Here is a 6611-nt window from a genome sequence, read left to right on the forward strand (position 1 = left end):
AGCCATATAGTCTGTATCATGTGTACAGTCAGACTTATGTAACGTTTATAGAATTTGTGTGTAAATAAGTGAAGATTTTCCTCTACAGGGAATAAACGTCTGCACATTTTAATACCCCGTTACTGTTTATTTACTAAATTTAACATTTTATCACTTTATTTTAAATGTAGCAAAAGTGTTGAATTATTTACTATATAAAATATCTTTGAACAGGGTGTACAAACTTTTGCATATGTGTGACCAAATATAAAATATTATCATCACATTTGATAAAGTCTTTTATTTATTGTTTGTTTATTTCTTCTGACAGTCATAAACATCCAGATGTTTCTCCTGTACATCTGTACAGCTATCCTGTTTGTTAGCTGTGATGGTGAGTGAGCAGCTTCTATAAAATACATCCACCAGAATTCTTCTAATATAATAGTTTTATTTCATATCAGCTCCAATTCATCCAGATTTTATTTATTTTTACTCTAGAATTTTCCACTGAAGATCCTCTGATTAATCTAACTGCCACAGTGGGTTCCACAGCTCTCCTCCCCTGTAAATGTACCACTGAACCTGGTAAAACACCACGTGTTCTGTGGATAATTGATACTGAGACAGTGTTTGAGCGAGAGGGTAAACAGTGGATTGATGGTGAGGAATATGAGGGTCGTGTGGACGTTCCTGAGGACGAGCTGAATAAAGGAGACTGTTCTCTGGTGTTGAAGAATGTCAGTGTTACTGATGATGAAGATGAATATAGATGTTACCAGGTGGTGACGCTCACAGGGAGCTTTGGTTCTAAACATCATTTGATCCAGAAGGTTCATCTCTCAGTTGTTGGTAAGTGTTTAATTTTCAGTAGAACAGAAACTGATCAGAAACAAAATAATCAGTCATTAAAAACACTGATCACTAGGGTTGGGCGGTATGACGATATTACCGTATACCGCGGTATTCAAAAATGGTGACGGTATTCAAAAATGGTGACTGTATTTAAAAATGGTGACGGTATTTTTTAAATGTGAAGCACAAAAATTTCTGCTTCAGGTTTACCTTGAAAACGGAGACTTTAGGACATGCGCGCATCCACAGTGAGGGAGGGGTAGGAGGGGTAGGCGGTTGGAGCTCGCTGATTGGCTGTAAGGTGTGTAAGCTGATAACACAGAGAGACGAGTGAAGAGCCACACTGGCTAGCGTTAGCTGTGAGCTAACAAGCAGAAACTGAATAACGGCTCGTCTTTTAATTTTTCAAAAGCAACATTTTTTATCAGTTCAACCGGAAAATAACACAAGCGCGTGCATGCGCGGACATGTACTTATTTACTAAATATATCTTCAGTGTAAATCGAGCACAAGTGTGGAGAAAAAGGAGCAAACAGTAATAATGTTACGCCCGATCCGGTGTTGTGACTCTTGTCTGCCATAGATTTTCCTGCCTATGTAAGAACTATTTTTTCCTAAATAAAAGCGCTATATTAAGAAAAAAGAACGTCTGAACTGTCGTGTAATGTGAATTATAAAATATATTGTCTGGTGTGTAGGGAAGAGATCAGATTTGTACCGTTTCTGTGCTCGTGTTTTGCACTGAGCTTGTGTGACATTTAAAGTAGCGTTCTCGTTTAACCACTCAAATGTTTGGACTTTGAATTATTTTAACATTATTTTACATCACCGTCATCGCAACATGAACATTTACATTCATATTTTTTGTTACAGTATAGAACTTAATTCTGGATTACAGGCAGAACTAATCGTACACGTTCATACACTTAAGAAATATCTGTAACTATAAAGTAAGCAGTTAACTTTTGAAATATACTGAAGTGTTTAGCTGCTATTATTCTGTTTTGTGTGGGCAGAGAGAGATTACAATGCCAAAATGTTGTGTTAATGTTTGTGTTAAAGTGTAATTGATACACATGCATTTATACTTATGCGTATTTATTATAGATCAGACAAGATAAGCAATGTTTGACGTTCAGATTGTTAAATCTTTTTATAATAAATCATTGAAATATTGTAATAACACTCAAGTGTGTACACTGTAAAGTTTATCCGCGACACCCCCCCCCCCCCCCCCCCGCGGTAATACCGTATACCGCGGTATTTCCTGAAGACGGTATGACGATATGAAAATTGGCAATATCGCCCAACCCTACTGATCACTGTCCTCATCAATAAACATTTACATTTTATTATAAAGCTGTTATAATGAATCAGATCTATGACCTTACATACAGTGTTTGCCCCCTTCCTGATTCTCTCTATTGCTGCATAATTGTAACATTTATTTGTTAAAGATGAGCAGAATAACACAATTGTGTAGTTTTACATTTAACATTTTCTTTTTTAAAGGAAACACATTATTTAATTCTAACCACCCCTGTGTGAGAAAGTAATTAACCCCTTAGTTACTTAAACAAACAGTTAACCAAATATAATTGATAACTGGACTTGACTGGGTTCACCAAGCTTAATTACTGCAGGAGAATCTAAATGTTCCGGGACTCCAGCAAACCACAGTAAGAGCCACTGTCTCCAAAACAGAGAAAACCTGTAACAGTAGTAAATCATCCTACTGACCAACCTGGTAGGAACTCTAATTAAGAGAGGTGCAGTCATGCTATTTTTCTTTAATTGATTTGATCTGTTAGCAATAGATTGTTAGTGTCCACATACTTTTGGTCATTTAGTATTGTTGATTAATATTACTTAACAAGTGTGTAATGAATTTCTACATGAAGCAGTTTGTATGATGCTAAACTGGAGGCTAGAACATAATCTTACTAATAAGTAGCATTAGCCTCGTAGCTCTAGTGCTACACTAACCTCAAACACCAAGCATCATTACAAAATAATTATCGGGTTTATTTTCACTCCTAGACCCTTATAAAGTAGATTTATTTAGGATTATTACTGAGAGGAGAACTATGATGACACTAAAACTATAAAATTAATACACATTTTCTTATTTAACCAAAGAAACGATGACACCGAGTTCAGACTCAGACTCTTACAGAGGAGACTGATTATTAAAGTGAATTTTTCTTTGTTACAAGTTAAATGTTCTATAATCACTAATTACATCTTTCATTAACACTTAAATAAAGAACAATAACTTTATTTATTCATATCAGAAGTTAAATGTTCTGATATTGTTATTAATTTACAGGAATCAGTTTTTATTAATTTACTTATTTAGGTCCAGTGCAGGGAATTACTTTCAACGTCCCTGTATTTATATATACTGTGATTTTTTTATTTACTTTGTTTAATTAATTTATCAATTTATTTGACATCTGTACACAGAATATTAAAATGTCTCTGGTCCACATTAAAAACAATGAAATAAGAGACGCTGGAGCTGAGCAGCTTTTCTCTGGTTCTGTTTTATTCAGGTTTTTCTTGGCTGATTTTAAATTAGGAGGTTTAAATCGACAGGGTGAAAAATCTCAGTTTACTTTAATACTGAGAATTAAAACTAATTTATTACATAACAAAAATGTTTTCATTGTTATAAAATGATCAAATCTTTCTTCACTTTTTGGGTTGGCAGAATATGAACACATTTTGTATCATTGTGTGTTCATCATGTGTTAAAGATGCTCCAGTGAAATCTTTCACTGTTCTTATTACAAACAAGGTAAAAATATCAGGAGGAACTGCTCATGCTAGTCGTGTTACTCACAAATAAAAACATGGCAGACTCTATCCCTAAATAGTGTTTATTAAGTGGCACTGTGGCTGAGGAAGAGAAACTCTGTAACCATTAGAACCAAATTCCTACCAAATCAATCTTTAAATTAAGGGGGAACCTGCTAAATTCCCCAACATGATTGTTATTCTCTTACAGTACAGATGTTAACAGGACTTAAATAACATACCGATTTGCCAAAAGTATGTGGACACCCCATCTTATTGTGAACATTATTTATTAACATTATTTATTATCACAGTTAAAGAACAATGAATTTTATTGAAATCTTTGTAACAATACACAAACATTAAATCATTCTGGAATATTTTAATTTAATGTTTTACTGTGAATTGTTTCAAATTAAATATATTGTTTAGTAGATTTACTACAGACTTTTCTGTACTCACTTTTATCACATCAGCAGTACAGCAGTGAGGAGTTAGCACGGTCATAGACTAGTGGGTAAAGTTTTGGGCTATCAACTGAAATGTTGAGAATTTGAATCCCAGCTCTTCCATGCAGCCACTGTTGGGCCCTTGAGCAAGGCCCTTTACCCTGTCTGCTCCAGGGGCGCCATACGACGGCTAACCCTGCGCTCTGACCCCAGTTTCCAAACAAGCCGGGATATGCGAAGAAAGAATTTTGTAGTACATTTACATTTAAATTTTTAGCATTTAGGAGACACTTTTATCCAAAGTGACTTACAGTACTGTGACAGTATACTGTCTAAGCAATTGAGGGTTAAGGGCCTTGCTCAAGGGCCCAACAGTGGCAACCTGGCAGTGGTAAGTCTTGAACCAGTGACCTTTTGATTACTATTCCAGTAACTTAATGACTAGGCTACAACTGCCACGTACACATGTAGTACTGTACATCTGAATACGTATGTATGACAAATAAAGGCTTCTATTCTATTCTAGTTTATTCTACAGAACCACTAATTTTCCTCAGCACTGTTTCATTCTGTTTCACCTCCTGATTTTATATTTCAGATACATCTACAAACAAGGCTAAACTTCATGATCCTGAGCATCCTGATACCAATTATTCTCCAGGTCTCGCTTTACACTGGAGTATAATTATACCAGTATTTGTTTGGTTGCTGCAGCAGTGGTGATGATCATCATCTACTGTAAGATACGAGGTAAGAACCTCCTGCAGGCAAAATATGAGTAAATAGTACCACAATAATGTGAGGGAATCGTGATCGGGTTTAAAAGGAGGATCCATCAGAGGATCAGTCTGTCTGAATTGTCATTCATTTAAAAAAGAACATTTCTCAATGTACGATTGCAAATAATTAAGACTTTCACCATCTACTATACATAATATTGTGAAAAGGAAATCCAGAGAAATCTCAGTCTGTGACACCGAGTGCGTGTGCTGGATTGGTCTGATCTTTCTTTTATTGAAAATGTACAGTGCATCATAAAGAGGAGAATTAGACAACGGCAAGCCCGAAAAGTCTCATATCGAGCAAAAACGGAGAAAAATTTCCACTCGCAAAACTTTTTGAAGTGTGTTGCAGGCATTAAATTCTAAATGTGTTTGTATTTACAAATTACAGTAAAGCTGATTAGTGGAAACATTGGAAATCTATCTTTCTACTGCATTTATACTGGGTTTGTATTAATTGTGTGTGTAGTATTAATAATGATTGTGTATAGTGTTCAGTAAGAAACACTACCCATCATTCCGCGGCTGCATAACCAGAACAGATACAAACACCTGCAGTATAATTATAAACACATGATTGTAAAAGTATGAAAATAAAAAAAATCTGGGGTAAAAATATGTCTTCAGCTTCCTCATGCTGTTTGGGCGAGGGAAACAAATGAGGCACCTTTTTTTTGCCATGAGGTGCAAGACAATATGAGATCCTGGTGTCTGAGGGGAGTGGTGGCTGCGGCTACCATGTTCCCAACAAAGCACTTTGGCCTCGACTTTGGCCAATAGACGGGAGGTTGGATTTACTCAGGCTTTTGATTAGTCTTTTTAAACTAAACAGCAAACTGAGTGATGCTGTAATAATTAGGGGTGTCAGAGTCCAAAGCTACTCTCTGTAAAACTGACATTTTACTCTTAATGATTCACATTGTAACTACATCTTCTATTCTTTTACCCCGAGGTAGTTCTGATGGAAACCTGGTTACCCTGTCGAGGTTAAAGACTGCAAGTCGAGACTGCAGTGCCAACAATACTGCTCCTACTAGACTGGACTGAACAATGAAGAACTTGTGCAAATCCTATTTAAAGTATTCTCAAGGCCACCCAAAGAGGATGGAGGTCCCTGTTAAGTCTGGTTCCTCTCAAGGTTTCTTCCTGTAATTTTAAGGGGGGTATTCCTGTCACTGTAACCCTCGGCTTGCTCAACAGGGGTTTTTGGTCTGTTGGTCCTGGATTCTGTAAGTCTATTGTAAAAAGCGCTATATAAATAAAGTTGACTTGAGACAATGGGTGTGTTCGAAAACCTAGTGAGCTGCCTTGCTGTCTTACTGCCTACATAGGCAGCTGCCTCAGTAGAGAGGATTCTAATAAGTCAGTGACATAAGTCAGGTTATTCGAACGCACTACTTGGACAGCGATTCCATCGGGTTTAGCATTTAGCATCTTGCCATTAAAACCAATGAATTGAGGTAGCACAGCACGCTAATGTCAATATAACATCTCCCTTCAGGTACCGATAACGGTTACATTTCCTGACAAGCCCGAACTTGCAAATATCAGTACAAGTTTATACAAGTTAAAAATCAGTAATATTTTATTTACGTTTGATAATAACTCCATTCGTTTCTCCGCCCCGTCAGCCATGTTTATTTTTCTGTGAGAGAAGAGCACCCGACCCGCAATGAATTCTGGGATTGCCTTGATCACTAAGGCAGTGTCGGACGCTCACTCGTTCTTAAGCCAAAATAACATTGAA

The 6611-nt window shown here is 36.5% G+C and overlaps 1 long non-coding RNA gene across 1 annotated transcript; it reads left to right on the forward strand.

Moving 5' to 3' along the window:
* Positions 1-506: 506 nt before the first annotated feature.
* Positions 507-6135, forward strand: LOC134318800 (uncharacterized). The gene is made up of 3 exons (XR_010013430.1): positions 507-831; positions 4681-4832; positions 5821-6135. It is a non-coding gene; the product is annotated as an uncharacterized LOC134318800 (long non-coding RNA).
* The last annotated feature ends 476 nt before the right edge of the window (positions 6136-6611 follow it).

The sequence above is a fragment of the Trichomycterus rosablanca genome, chromosome 1 (assembly GCF_030014385.1).
Source record: "Trichomycterus rosablanca isolate fTriRos1 chromosome 1, fTriRos1.hap1, whole genome shotgun sequence".
Lineage (NCBI taxonomy): Eukaryota > Metazoa > Chordata > Actinopteri > Siluriformes > Trichomycteridae > Trichomycterus > Trichomycterus rosablanca.